Below are 16,370 nucleotides of genomic sequence, written 5' to 3'. Positions count from 1 at the left end.
GGGACCTTTAACCTAGTGGTGCGCGCAAACTGACAATGACGTGTTACTAGGGAGAACTGGGGGGCTATGACTTCTGCGCTAGAAGAGGAGACGAAAGTCTGGAGTGTCAGAGCGACATGTACCTAAAGCCTATCTAGTATCTCGTGTTTAGAGAACATGTTGATAGAATCCAAGAGTTATCAGGGCAAAGGCTAACAGACACTAAGACTGGTGCATGCATAATTCTACATGTAGTGTGTGTGCGAGGAATATTCTATGAATATTAATACAGTATTTCTCTTACATGGAGACATAAAGGCTAGACCATGACGGAAACTATTGATGCGATTCAGTAGCTTAGGAATGCAGAGAAGGAGGGCTGGACTGATAACTAGAAACATAACATATTCTTGGCAGACTGGGAGGCAGAGCCAGGCCGAGCCGGGCACTGCGAGGCATGAAAGTGAGCTAAGGGTCAGGGATACAGGTGGGGGCTGTATCGCTCCTCGGAGAGGGTTCAGGAAACAGGAGCTGAATCTGAGTCCGGGCCCTTTTGAGGCCTAGAAACGGGGACAATTCAATGAATTAACGTGCACACTGAAAAACGTGGCAACGTAGCTTTACATAGGCCTAATATTCGTTGTTTTCACGAAGACTGGAAACTGGCATACTAGAGATGGACACAACTGTAATTGCGTCTTTAATCGATCAGGGGGGATACATGCATATCGATCATGCACATATAGCATAAGATGGGGAACACGTAGGCACATACAACATGGCAAAATTTACTTTTCCACAAAACACAGGAGGGTACTGTAGGCAAGTAGGGACTGGTAACTAAAGTTCTGAAATGCTAGTAGTGTCTAATTGCGTTTGATAATTGCCGTTGATTCTTGTTTTACCCAGTATTAACCAGTATTATTTCCCTGGATTTTTCCCCAAGATATTTGAAGTCCACTGTTGGGATCAAGAAGGTCCCTTGCACAGCACTGGAGAGCATGTTTTCTGGTCCAGAGAGCGCGTGTTTTTAGTCTGCCAGTCCTCTATAAAAGGGTCACTCAGCCCATCCACATATATTTGACCTATGAATGTTTAGTATGTTCTTTACTTGGGTGATGCAGTACATGGTGGATGGTACATAAGATGGATGTTTGAGGGAGCATTTCAAACAGTAATATGAATTGCAGGGATCCTCCAATGTGAATTGCAGTCTCCTTCAATGTATTCCTGAGGTCCTTTGATATAGGCTTGATCATAGTGTCAAGCTCAGTGGAGGAAGTGCAGGGATCGTGCTTGTCCCAATTCTGCTTCTCCCCATTCCGCTTGTTTCTTCTCAAGGGTATTACTGACAATAGGTTAGGACGTGGCTACGTGAGGAAGCTTCACCCTCTTTTGTGCCTTTGTTTTAGTTCTGCCTGCCAGGAAGCTCGCAACATCACCCCTCATTCCTAAAGACCCTAAAGGACAGATTCTGTGGCTTGACCTGTAGGGAGGAAATATGTAAAAGTCCAGAAATGCCTTGAACCTGTCCCAGAGCAGGATGTGTGGAGTACACAATCTCTGGCTGAATACTTTCTATAAGAGGGACTAAAATCTCCCATTCTGAGCACTAGAATTTCTGAGTAAGCAACAGTAGGGCTCACAAACCTGGGGAACAGGACACCTGAGCTTCAGGCTTGAGCGTCACTAAGTTCCAATTCACCTTTGCCAGGTCCAGGAGAAGAAATGTTGATGTTCTACATCCTCATAGGAATAGCTGCCTGGAAGAACATAAGGGAAGGTACCCAGTGACAGCTGGAAAGATCTATTTGAGGTATATGTGTGCACAGAAAAGATTGCATAGAGGAGAATGGCTTGAGGAGCAGTACAAGAAGAACTGTACTTTTGCCTAATGTAGCCATGAAAGAATCTTCATCGCCTGATCAAATGTTGCAGCTGTGTTACCCTGGTCTCCCTGCAATGTGCCCCAGAGTAAAGTAACTTAGCCCCAAATCTATGTTTCCAGGGGGGTTGGACTTGGCCTTCTCTGCAGGATCGCCCCCAAACATTTTGCCTTCACCCCTCCTATTTTTCTGAATTTGTTTTTGTTGGCCTTAGGACTCTGTGCACTTTATCACTCTTAACTGGTGCTGAAATGCTTGTGCTCACCCACCCAAAACATGGTAAAATTGGCTCCCAACTGATTTCCGTATGCAATTTACTTTTAAGTCTCTAGTGACGTGGTATACCATATGCCCAGGGACTGTAAATTAAATGCTACTAGTGGACCTGCAGCACTTATTTTGCCACCCAATTAAGGGGCCTATTAGGATGGCGGACGGACCTGCGTCCGTCCGCCACCCCAGAGGTGGAGGGACCGTCCGCAGGGGCAGCGGCAGTCCCTCCGTGCGAATTAGGATGTGACCGCCACCCTGGCGGTCACATCCTGTATTTTTAACATTGCAGCGGGTGCTGCTTGAAACAGCACCCGCCGCAATGTTAAAAATGCATGTATAGCATTTACATGAACAAAGCGGCAGGCACCACACAGTGCCAGACGCTTTGTTCATGTAAAAGCAGGGGGCACCATAGGTACCCCCCATGTGCACCCCCCACCCGCTGACATCCTGGGGGCCCGCAACGGGCCCCCAAACTGAAAAGACCACATGCTTTTCGCCGTGGAAAAGCATGTTTACGCATGCATCCTAATATGGCTGGCGGTGTCTGATAGACACCGCCACCATATTAGAGATCACGGTCTTCCCGACCCCCCCTGCCCTCCTAATCTGGCGGGGGGTCTTTTGAAACACTGCAGCAGTGAATCCGCATCCTCCGGGCCGGCGGTGGCTTCCGCCGGCCCGGAGGATGCGGATTCACCGCAATCATAATCGGGCCCCAAGTTTCCCTTTCTGCACAAAAACAATCCTACATGCAATACAGGCACCCTTGCACCATAGTGCAAGGGTGCCTGCATTGGCGATAGGCAGCCCATTGTGCACCAGCACAAGGGAAAGGACAGGAATATGTAGTATTTCATTAAATATGGTGCATTCCTGCCCTTTCCTTTTCATGAAGTGCAGCACAGCAAGTTTACTTGCTGTGCTGCCCTGCATCACAAAGCTCTTAAATGAGCCCCCAAATCTTTAAAGATGCTCCCGTAGAAGTTGTATTAAAAAACTAAGCTATAGAGTACCCAAAATACAGTCTAACCACCACAACGCTTGAACCAACAGTAGTTCTTTGGTTTCTCCTCCCCAGATACAAATGTATTCCCAGGTCCATCAGACAAATTCACAGCTCAAATATTATATCATAAACTCCTTCCTTGACATAATAAGTACAAATGACTGAACCCCTGAAAAAGACTATCCATGACTCTATGTTTCATAGCACATATTTCAAGCCTTAACCATACATATCCACCATTAACCACCTGCTTCAATTGCAGTAAAGCCAGTGCACATAAGCTTCATAAGTATAACTAAAATGCCTAAATATCAAACTTCCCCATTACTATCCATTTCTTGCTCTATTTTTTTCTTCTATTTCCTTTACTAATAAATATGCATTTGACTCCCTGGTAGATTTCTTCTACGACAAGATCTATGAAAAGTTCATACCCCAACCCCCGCTGCCAACAGCATCAGCCTACTCACACCCACAAACACAAACCTGAACCCATGGTCACCCAATGGCATCCTCTCACAACTCTAGTCACAATCTCCATCATGAACTCCATGCACTCAGGAGCACACTTGGACGCTGTCCCCACCACATTTTCAATCTAGGGAGCAAGATGATTGGCAACTTACTCAAGAAAGTTCTCCATCGTCTCGTCATTCTTCCCTGAGGACAGGAAAGTCTCTGAAGTAAGACCTCTCCTGAAGAAACCATCTACCGACCTGGCACAACTGAAGAACTACCGACCCGTCTCTCTGCTCCCCTTTCCAGTAAAAGTTCCAGAGAAGGCAATCAACCAGAAACACACTGAACACCTGGAACACAACAAACTTCTGGACCCCCCTCAATCCGGATTCCGAGCCAACCACAGCCCCAAGAGAGCCCTGATCGCAGCCACTGACAACATCAGGGCCCTCCTGAACCACAGCAAAATGGTGGCCTTCATCCTCCTGAAACGGTCAGCCACCTTCAACACAATCTCCCATCACATTTGATCGGCACACCCCATTGGAATGCAGGGAGACGCCCTCAAATGGATCACCTCATACCTCACCATAGAGAACCCAGAGAATTTGTCTCCCACCATTCACATCAGAGCCCAAGAGGATCATCTGCTGCATCCCACAAATAGCATCCATCAGCCACACCCTCTTCAACATGAACATGATCGAACTCGCCCACACAGTCAGATCAAACCGACTTAACATCATCTCCAATGCTAACAACACCCAGCTCATCCTCTTGCTGTCAGAAGAACCCCACACCACCGGAGCCAAGTTTCACAGAGGTGTTATGAACGTTACAACTGGATGAAGGATAATTGTCTCAAGCTCAACTCTTACATTTATTTATTTTATTTATTTATTTAAAAGGTTTTATATAGCGCTGGCTGGACCCAAAAGTATCAGATCGCTTTACAAGGTCTAGACAGGGAAGATGCCATTGAACAATTGGACAATAAGGAAAAATACAGGTAATAGGGACATGAAAAACAATACAGAAAAGAAAGGGGGAGGTAAAAAAGGCATTCAGTGGGAAAACATCCAATCCTAAGTAGATTTATAGGACAAGGTAAATGGGAATGGGAAGGAGGAGGGAAGTAAGAGTTGGGTGAAACAGTGGAAGATGATGAGTAGGAAAATAGAATAAGTGCAAGGGCAAAAAACAACAATAGAAATCAAAGGGAGAAGGACAGAAGTAATGGAAAATAGGACCAGAGGGGAGGGAGAGGGGGTCACAGCATTGAAAGGGGAAAACCTAAACAGTAGGGAGGGTGAAGAGGAATTTGGGTCCAGATAAAATAATTTAAGAGCCCCAATATTTGTTGATAAGGTGCAGCTTTAGGTCAGTTTTGAAGCTAGGGTAAAGGGGTTACATGATGGTAGTCCTCATCTTTGGGAACAACACCTCGCCATGGACCGACGCATGGTGGCCTGCTGAAATTGGCCCATCCCCTCCACCTACAAACCAAGTCGAAGTGAAGTGTCAGTTCTGAATTGCGGTGAGCCTGCACTGCAAGGGCCTGCATTATAGTTGAGGATCCCATAGGTGGAGCTTGCAGTGAGAAGCCTGGCATTGAGGATGTGGCACTCAGTTAGGGCAATGCATCGGTTACAATGAGCTGCAAGGCTGCAATGCAGAGTTTGTTGTCATCTTCATGGCTGCCGTCCATGAAAGATGCACGGGCCTGCATCAAAGATGCGTTGCACAGCAATGGTACCAATGGGTTGAAATGTGGATCTTTGAGGCGGGTCCAATCCACCCAGCAGCTGTGATGCATCATTTCTGCTCAGGGTTAAGGCGCACAGCAGAGAAGAGGCAGCAGTTCCACTGGATTCACAGAGTCTGGCAGCGCACATTAAGCCCACTTCCAAGGGTGCAGGACTGGGGTGGCACCACCTATCAGGGTAGACTCACAGATGGCACGGTCCATGGACAGGTGCAAGGTTGTTAGAAACCTTTTGTGCCCTTGAATCTTCAGATCAGGAGGCCAGCCAACTAGCACTCTGAGTCACTCTGAGTTCTGATTACAAGAGATGCAGGTCCAGTCCTTCTCACCCAGGCAAGAGCATCATCGGGCAGGCATCGGGTCAGCACAGAGGACAGCAGTCCTTCAGAGCAGCGGTCCAGCAGAGAGTCAGCCTTCCAGCTGTACAGCAGTCTTTCTTGCTGACAGAGGATCTACAGGTCCAGAAGTATACTGAAGAGTTGGTATCTGAGGTCCAGTATTTATACTCATTTGTGCCTTTGGAAGTAGAGAGAAGCTACTAGAGGTGTGCCTTTGAAGTGTAACGGCCCCATGCCTTCCTTGCTCTGGCTTCAGACTAACTTTTGGGGTTATGCAGCCCTTTGTGTGAAGACAGGACACAGTCCCTTCAAGTGTAAGTAGCACTGGACCCAGTTCATCCCACATATCCTGACAGTGATGGCCCATCCAGTCTCAACTAAGCTCTCCAGTGTGTGTGGCTGTCTAGGAGGAATACACAAAAACCTAACTGTCAACTACACATAGTCATGGTACCCAAAGACAGACTGCAGGCACCAAGCGGCAAAGGCAAGAAAATCCCAGCTTTTTAAAAGTAGCAAACACAACAAGATGATGGACTGATTGCTGAACCTTTTCAACCACTCACCACCAGTCAAGAAATCTGGGTTTAATCTATTGTTCTTCTGCTCACTATGCCACAGCAGCTTGGACCCTGCCATATGCAAATCAATCTTGACCCCGGTCCTCATTGGAACAGTCCAGTCCGAACTTCCAGGACAGATCCTCCCTGGACTGGAAACAAGCATTCTGAGACCGGTTTTGGGGTCTCACCCCTCATCAGCCAGGCTTGCTTGAAGCAGTGGCACATCGAGCAAGGGACTCTTGTCTGCATACCCTTGGCCTCCTAGGGCGAACATAGCAAACACAACAAGATGATTGACTGATTGCTGAACCTTTTCAAACACTCAGCACCAGTCAAGAGATTTGGGTTTATTCTATTGTTCTTTTGCTCACTATGCCACCCCATTTTGGACCCAGCCATATGCAAATCAATCTTGACCCTGCTCCTCATGAATGAATGAATGAATTATAAATTTGTAAAGCGCAACTAAACCCAAGGGCATCAAGGTGCTAGTAGATAGTACAAGTGTTTGAGCAGAGGGAAGAGAAGAGCAGTTTATGAGTAGGCTTCAAGGAAGAGCCAGGTCTTGAGTGCTTTGCGGAAAAGAGCATGAGAGGCCAGACCCTTGAGATCGTCTGGCAGCGAGTTTCACAGTCTGGGTGCAAGAGAGCGGAAGGCCCTTCCTCCCCATCTGGCCTTGGAGAATCGGGGGACGACTAACAGTTTAACATGGGACCAGTCCAGCCCGAACTGCCAGGACAGATCCTCACTGGACTGGAAACAAGCATCCTGGGACTGGTTTCAGGGTTTCACCCCTCATCAGCCAGGCTAGCTTGGATCCAGTGGCATAGCGAGCAAGGGACTCTTGTATGGGCATACCATTGGCCTCTTAGGGCGAATATAGCAAACAAACCAACATGATGGACTGATTGCTGCACCTTTTCAACCACTCACCACCAGTCAAGAGATCTAGGTGTAATCTATTGTTCTTTTGCTCACTATGCCACTCCAGTTTGGACCCAGCCATATGTAAACTAGTCTTTACCCTCCTCCTCATGGGAAAAATCCAACCCAAACTGCCAGGCCAGGTGCTCCCTGGACCAGAAACATGCATCCTTCAACCGGTTTTGGCGGTTCACACCTCATCAGCCAGGCTAGCTTGACTCCACTGGCACAGCGAGCAAAGGGGCCACGTCTGGGCATACCCTTGGCCACTTATGGCGAACATAGCAAACACAACAAGATGATGGACGGATTGCTGAAACTTTTCAACCACTCACCCGCAGTCAAGATATCTGGGTTTAAACCATCACACTTCTGCTCACTGTGCCATCCTACTTTGCACCCAGCCATATACAAATCAGTCTTGACCCTGCTCCTCATGGGAACAGTCTAGCTCGAACTGTGAGGCCAGGTCCTCCCTGGATCAGAAATAAGCATCCTAGGATAGATTTTGGGATTTCACCCCTCATTAGCCGGGCTAGCTTGAATCCGGATTGATTTAGGCCAGATCTCTCTATTGGGGTGAATGTTTGACAATGTTCAGCTTTCTGTCCAACAAGTGTTCTTTTTGCATTTGTCACCCCATGTGGAACGGGTATGCCCAGACATGTTCCAGTATGCTTGTTTTTGGTCCAGGGAGGACCATGCCTGGCAGTTTGGGCTGGACTGTTACCATGGAAAGCAGGGTAAAGACTGATTTGCATATGGCTGAGTTTAAACTGGAATTCCATGGGGAGCAAAAAAGGATGGATTCAGGCCCAGATTTCTGTAAAAAGGATTACTGTTTGACAATGTTCAACATTCTGTTTATCAATTGTTCTTTTTGCAGCTATGTAAAAGTGGCATTTTCAAAACTGTAATTTAAAATCTAAATTCACAAAAGAAACCAAACATAAACTTGTTAATTGTTCCCATTTAGAAATTGCACTTATAAAATGTAATAAGCCGACTCTAATGTAATCCTATGGAAGAAGTAGGCATTGCAGTAGTGAAAAGCAAATTTAAGATTTTTTCTCTACTAGGACATGATACGCTTAAATGTATATGCTCCACATTTTAGATACATTGCATCCTGTCCACTGGGCTGCCAAGGGCCTATCATAGGGGCAACCTAAATGTATTAAAAGGGAAGGTTTGGGTCTGGCAAAAGGTTTGACTCGCTAGGTCGAAAAGCAATTTCAAACTTCACACACACAGGCTGGAACGGCAGGCCTTGGACATGTTTAAAGTGCTACTTAATTGGGTGGAACAATCTGTAGATCCACTAGTAGCATTTTACCTACAGGCCCTATGCACAGGTAGTGCCACTTTACTTGGGAAGAACAATTAAATTAAATGTGTCAATTGGGAATAAGGCAATCTAATATATTTTAGGGAGAGAGCACAAAAACCTTAGCACTGATTAGCAGTTGGAAAGTGCACATAAGGCCAGCAAAAACGAAGTCAGAAAAAACAGGTGAAGGCAAAAAATAGGGGGGAAACCATGCCAGGGTTGCCAGGTCTAACAATGAGCACTTTACTTATAGCCATGCACGTGTAGCATTTAAAAAAACGAAACATTCATAGTATTTAACATCCAGAGAAATCACAATGTTCATTGTTTATGTGTATTGATCTCTATATTAACCCAGCACTGTACAGTGAAATAAACAGCAATACCACAACATGAGCTAAAATACAAGATAAGGAGTACAGCTAAAGAAAAAGCAAAAGTAATTATGGGGACCTGCCCTTTAGGCTTGGAATCCAGGGTGTGTGATGTTTCTTTTTCTATGAACCATTCAAGCAGCAAAGGTCAGGACTGCAAATATAAACTGACTGTTTTCACAAGGGATAAGAATTCCAACCCTTGCAGAGTTCTATGTTTAGTATAATGACCAGATGCAATAGCTATTTCTTCTCTGGAATTTCCCCCAGTCAATTTCGGTGGGGCAGTCCAGTAGATTTTTACTAGGGAAATATCTAGAGTGCCACATTCTGCCCCATTTCTGAGTAAACAATTGGAAGGTGCGGTTTTTGTAGGAGCTGCTTACAAGATCTCACCCCAAGGTCTTAGCTGTCTTTGGTAAATACCTCTACTTCATCTGGGGCACTCATAATTACGGAAAATTTGCTTTGGTGCATGATAAACATTCCTGTTTGAGCAAACACTTCCTGGGGTGGATCAATAATGCCAGATGGTAAACACTGATTACTTCAACTATTGGTAGGGGCACTACAACTGAACAGCTCCATCTTATCCATGTTACACTCGAGTTAATTTTGTATGCATATGGGTACACTTCTTTAAAAAAAAAGGCCTACATTAGGGACTTTTCACCATCCAAACTCAAAGTAAATTGTGTCTCATCTGGATAGGGAAAGAAGGCAGAATATTAAGAGCACAAGACAGAAGGTAAAGAAGTAACACAAATATTAAAGAATAAACAACTGAGGGGTATATGTTCAACAACTGCCGCTAACTAGCGTTAGCATTAGTTAGCAGCAGTTTTTTTAACGCTGCCTGGCACCAAAATCGATCACATTGTTAGCAATGCATTTACAATACCTCGCTACATGGCGATAGTTTCAGGAAGCCCCAGTGAAAACTGCTGCTAACACTAGCGTGAAGGCGATGCAAATTCCGCGTTTGCGGACAAAAACTGACAAAACGCCAATTTGCGGGCAAAAAAACCTCATGTTAGTCAGCAAAATTTCATCTTTTTTGCCACTGGAGGCAAAAATTGACAATAAGTCCACCTCCAATTAAAAAAATTAAAATAAAACATTGGAATGCAAAATAGAGCAGGCAGAGACAAGTGCAGCACAGATCAACAACCTCCACAAAACCTCCAACAGTCAGGATGACCAACAAGAGTTCCTGGGGAAGAGGAAATGCTGAATCAGGGCTGCATATATGAAAGAGGCTCATTGATATGGAAAAACTGTGATACATCACTTTTTATAGTGCCCTCATTGCAACACCATTGCAGCCAAAACCATTAAAGCGCGGACAATCCCAGAGGCTCGGAGGCCTTACTGTCCCTGCGCCTGGGACCCGGAGTAGGATGGGGAGGTGCTGTGGACTTGCTGGGCTTTAGTGGTAGACAGTGAGACATTGGCAATCGCCCTTACCTGGTGATGAAGTCTGCCAGGTCACATAGAGACACATTGCTGTCCTGTGTGAGAAGAATGCCTGGCGCCCCCTGGAGCTGGTGAACGGTAGAGGCGCTGCTTTGCACCAATGTAGGGAGGACTGCATCGCATACCAAGCACCACCACTATACCGGTGGGCACGAAGGAGAACTACCAATGGTGGGCCACGCCTCTGCATCAAAGGCCAGAGGATGTTGCCCTGGCGGATACTGTGGAGGGGAAAGCCCCTGAGCTGCGCCTAACTTGTGTGGTTGGAGTGCTGCAACTGCACGCATAAGGGGGGCCTGTTCCATTACCTGCATCATGAGGCTCACCAGCTGACTTGGCAGCGACTGCGTGACCCAAGCTTGTGAAATCCCACCTGGCTGAGGCTCCTGCTGGGTGATTCACAGATATGGAGAGAGTGCTGCTGATTGCGCAATGATGTCAATGTCCTGGTGAGGAGAATCTGGGAAGTGTAGCGGAGGAGGCCCGGGGGTCCAGTCGGGCCCATGCCGAGTGCCTGTGGGGGACCACCCCCAGTAGCGGCTTTTCAGCTATGGCGAAAGAGGGTTGCCCCACTAATTTCAAGCAGTGCAAGAAGAGGACACATAACATGATGATAACTTTCTGATATTCTCATGCTATATTTCCTTTGAGGGCGGGAGGGTGGGTTGGCGCTCCTCTACTCATGGAGCAGCGCAGGGGCATAATGGTATGCCCACTCAAGTGTGGAATGACTGTCTGGTCAGCCCTCTCAGGCCACTCTAAGCAGTCATGCGCACTTCCCTGTTTGAAATGCAGGCTGCATTACAGCCTGCATGGGGAACATGCCCACCCCTCCAGCCCCTGGCTGAACGACTTGTCACGGCGCTCAAGAACAATCACAACGCTGCATTGCAGCATTGTGATTGGTTTAGAGGAGGGAGCCTGGATGCCTGCTTCCTGTTCCTGGAAGCATACTCAGGAGAGTGGGAGCACAGAAGACGCGGGACCCGGCCTTGAGGTAAGATTTAAAAAATATAAATTTACCACCACCGCACTGCATTCCTGCCCCCTCCAGTGTCCTTTTCTGTATTTCCCACCTCCCAGCGGTCCAGTCCCCCGTGCAGCACTACTTAACGGCGGCCATGCGCAGCGGGTGTACAACTGGTGCACCAAAGGCAAGCCTGCCTGCGTCTGCCTGCCCCTGAAATATGCCCAGTACCAAGGACACTTCCTCTCGGACACTTCACTGCTAAGACGTAAGCACACTCCTCACCATCAGCCCTGGACGCCACACCGCCTGTCATCTTGCATCACTATAGCATCACTGCCATCTAGCATTTCCTTGCACCCTCTGCCTGCCGAAACTACAAACACAACTTCTGCCACATCAACACACCAGCGCCTCCTGCTGCCCAGCCGAACAACAGTGCAGCAGACTGGCTCAACTGCATCCTCCTCAATGTGCGGTCCCTCCACAAAGACGCAACAGAAATCTGGGACCTCCTTGACGCCACCTCTTCAGACATTGCCTTGTTCATGGAAACTTGGACCAACCTCTGCTCCGAACTGAACATCGTCATCACCATCCATGACAGCTACTAATTCACCCATACAGATTACCCTGAGCCGTTGTCTAAAAAAGCACACTCCAACAGACCACGCACTCTAATGACCCGATGACTACCATGGAGCACCTCCACTTCCAGATCAAGACCAATTCCAACCCCACCCTCCATGACACCCTCGTCTACAGGCTCCCCTGCCCATGAACCCCCATTCACTGATGCCATTGTAGACCTCATCGCACCTCAGGCTCTCCCATCCACTGACTACATTCTACTCAGGCACCTTAAATTCCACCGGGACAACCCCAGTGACCAGAACACCACCACCCTCCTGGTGAACTTCGCCAACATTGGACTCAGGCAGCTAGTCAAAGCACCAACCCACATAGCTGGACACCTGCTCGACCCCATCTTCTGCGCTAGTGGGAACTTCAACTACAGCCACACACCGAACACTCCTGGACTGACCATCATAGTCTACATCACCCTTTCACCACGCCCACCATACACTTCTGACATCATCGCCCCCCCAGCTGCAGCTGGATGAAGGCCATCAAAGAATTTTTCGGCAACTCCCTCAGTACCCACACTCCGCCGACGCTTACAGATGCCAACACAGCAGTGCGCAAACTATACCGATGGAGCTCCAACTGTGCCGACACCCTGGCAGCTCCTTTGATTCAGTGGACTGAGCATCTGGGGGTCGCTGGCCTCCGGGGAATGTGACAGCAGACATCATGGATGCCAAACTAGACTGTGTACAAAGGGACACATCTAGGCATATGCGTGATGTTGTGAAACCCTATGCCACATTACACCTGTGTCAGGTAGGATGTATGTAGGGTGAGCATTCCCATGCAACAAAGCCTCGTAGGAGTGGCGCAGTGAAATCCATGAGATTTCCCTGCGACACTTCTAGGGCACCACTGCGTCATAACCTTATGCCTGACTCATGGCGGGTATAAGGGTGATGCAGTGCCATAGGGATGGGCCTGCCGCATTGCTGGAGTTGTGTCATGCTTGTGACACACTTGCAGCAATGCGTGACTTTAGCGCCAACAGATTCGTCAGGATTACTGACATATCTGTAAATCCTTGCGACAAGGAGCGCCGTATAGTAATATGGCCATGGTATTGAAAGGAGGGAGCAGTGAAATGTGTTACAACGCTGTTTTGTTGCAGCGATGCAACACTTTTCATGTATGAGGCCCAGGACTGCACCCAATCTTATTGTGAGGAGCATTCCTGAGCTTTTGTTTTGGTGCTGGGCAGGCCAGCACCAGTCTGTGTTGTGCTGTCCAGCACCAAAACCTCTGAAATTAGCCCCTAAGTGTTTGCACCTATTACAAGATCAGCTATTTTCTGGTCTTATTAAACTGCCTCTAAATGAACTTAGAGGCAGTTTTTGGGTTTTGCACCATACAAGGAAATTGTGAAGTGGGGTAAGCAGCAGTTTTTGTATGAGAATGCCCACCTTGCATCTCATTTTCGTTAACTCTCGCTAACAGAAGTGGCGATCCTTAAAATTCACTTTTTCGCCGGGATAGTGCTGCAGTTAGCGGCAACTTGTAAATAAGCTGATAAAAAAATAACCAGTGTCAAAAAATGTACTCTACGGCAGCGTTAAGTCCTTGTACATATGCCCCTCAGTGTTAAACATTATGAAACCCCACATGGAAATGGGCTTGTAGAAGAGTTCGAAACGAGGTAGTGATATTGCTTGTATGACACTGAAAAAACCCCAAATTGAAATCAGCTAATTGCATGATCTCCCACTCCAGTCTCATGAAGCTGCTTAACTAGGATGGAGTGAGAGACCTCAACAGAAGCAGAAAGATCCAGTAGATTGAGAGTGTTGTCTCATCCTCGTCAAGTAAAATCCATCGATGGTGAAGGACTGGAATGAAAACAATCAGATCAGGGGCTGGTCTGAAACTGGTTTGCTCAAGGTCTAGAACTCCTATTTTCTTCACACAAAAAAAGGCATATACTCACTGTAGGTTACTCCACATTTGTGGCAGAAAAGAGAGTATTACCCCTGCCTTTACTCACCGTTCTTAAAGAGGATATCAGACGTTCAAAGTATGCAGTATCTATCATCTGAAGAAACGCTCCTGACTTTGGAATCCAATTGGAGAACTGTGCAGCAGTTCCCCCAAAAAAAGTCTTCTTAGAGTCTAAAGGGCAATATTTGACTGGAGGCTGACAGTTCATACGGCCCTGCACAGGAAAGCCACATTTACTCAAGAGAACTCCTTGAGGACTGCAAGGTAAAAGGAGTTGTTAAAGAAAGCTTTTTTAAGTACATTCGAGCACTGTCCCCCCCTAAGTGGTATCTCCTAGCCAGTAGTCGGTGAGGCTAAGGCAAATGTCTGGAGTTATGAAATCATCCTTCAGCCTCTCCTTGTCTCCTACCTCTTACACAAAGCCTCTTTGACTGACATCTGTGTATGTGTATATCTGGGCCAACACACCAACCCATTGACCACAAAGACACCTTTATATTTCCACATGGTGATTTACATGAGTAGAATGTAACCACTCTCCATGAGGGCTCTGACGTGGTCTCAACTCTAAAAACATATGCTAGAGAATCATGGAGCAAGGAAAAGAGTTGATTGGAGCTTGATGTCAGGGAGTAGACTCTAAAACGATCAGTATTTCTGGTTACTTCTGGTACGTAAGGTATGCAAGAGGGGAAAACAGGTACTTGCATTACTTTTCTAGTCCCTACCTTGTGGTTTAACGCAGGGACTCAGGAAGAGTAAAAAAGGAACACCAGAACCCTCTGTGGTAAAGATCCGGTGATACTTTGCTATTGAACCGAAATGAATGAATCCAATAGAATCAGAAACCAAAATTGGTGTCATTGCAGTTGTTCATTCATAGTTATATTAACTCAATTGAATTTACCTTGATGCAGTGAAGCAAGACTTGCCATTGATACACAGTGCTTTGGGATCTATACGTGAAATGGCCAACAGTTTTATAGTCCCAGTTCTGCCATCATAGTTGTCACAGTTGATAAGCGCATATATTCCACATGCGGTTACCTCAATTCTCCACTTTCTTAGTGAAGCCAAGATTTGACTACCCATTTATAATGCACATAACCAAACAGAATCTAGAGGCATTCTGCTGGTGATATTGCCTTCAAATTCATAATGTCTGGACTCAATTACAAGTAAAAATATTTTTAAAAAATCATGTCAAGGTATCCCTGCACAATTATCTCAAAACATATCCGAAGAATTCCAATGGGATGGAAAGTATGACTGTCATGTCTGTGTGCTATTGTGGTGGTGCTATATCATGTCTTCCGTTGAATAATTGATGATGGCCTCGTGGTTACTAGCTGGGGCAATATAAGGAGGGTTGGGTCCAATTTGTGATGACGTCCTCCATGGCTTTGAAGGTTTCTGTGGGAAGAGCAGAGATTTCATTGCGTTGAACTGCATTTTATGCTATTACTTTCCATGCTTGTTCACAGTGACTTCCGGGTGCACATTATGAAGTAGAGAGCATTGGTTTTAAATAGGGCATAATAAGGAGGCTGTGAGGGTCTATACTGACTTTCTAGGGTGAGGTTAATGGTGTGTAGGGGGTGCTTACATCCATTTTGCAGTCATTTGTGATTTTTATGGTGAATAGTTCTTCCATGAGAGTTTTCAAGTTCCAGACCAAACATAAATTGCAGTATGGTTTGATGGATTTTGATTGATAGTGTTAGGTGGTGCATGGCTGGTGTTAAGCTAGATTATCAGGGAAGAGTATTGGTGTTGGCTGTTTCCTGGAGTCAAGAAGGTAACACTGTGCTTATTTTATTGTCTTGCTGGAGGAAATGCCTGGGATTTTAAAGCCAGAAAGAAGGATATTGTGAGAGTACAGGATGGGTGAGGTGCTCTTGAGATAAAAAAGAAAAGGATAATCTTGGAGTACATGATGGGTAAGGTACTCCTGAAGTCTCCAATTTTCTCGATGAATTCTATGAGACTGGGAGGGAAAGTAGCTTATGCCCACTTTAGGTAATGGTAGTTGTTTCCGAAAAACGAAAAGGCTAGAGCGATGTGCGAATTGCTGCAAATTCATGATGATGATGATGTCAGTTCTAACACTAATTTTGCCCAAATGTTCCAAAAGGATAGCCCAAAATGTATCTGTGCACATGGCCCACAAAAACCTTAAGACAGTTTTGCATTCTGCATGAAGTCAGCCTGATGTCCACTTTGCTTTGGTGCAATAGCTACAAACCTTAAACCATATTATGACTAGAAAAACCACAGTGTTGGTTTATGGTTACTATGTTGATTGTATGAGTGGTGGGTAGAAATCTGCCCATTTAATCAACCCTCCCACTCTCTCTCTCTCGCTCTCTCTCTCTCTCTCTCTATACATATATATATATATATATATATATATATATATATATATATATTTTTTTATATATATA

Source organism: Lissotriton helveticus, chromosome 1_1 (genome assembly GCF_964261635.1).
Source record: "Lissotriton helveticus chromosome 1_1, aLisHel1.1, whole genome shotgun sequence".
NCBI classification, from domain to species: Eukaryota; Metazoa; Chordata; class Amphibia; order Caudata; family Salamandridae; genus Lissotriton; species Lissotriton helveticus.
This window is presented reverse-complemented; position numbering follows the sequence as displayed.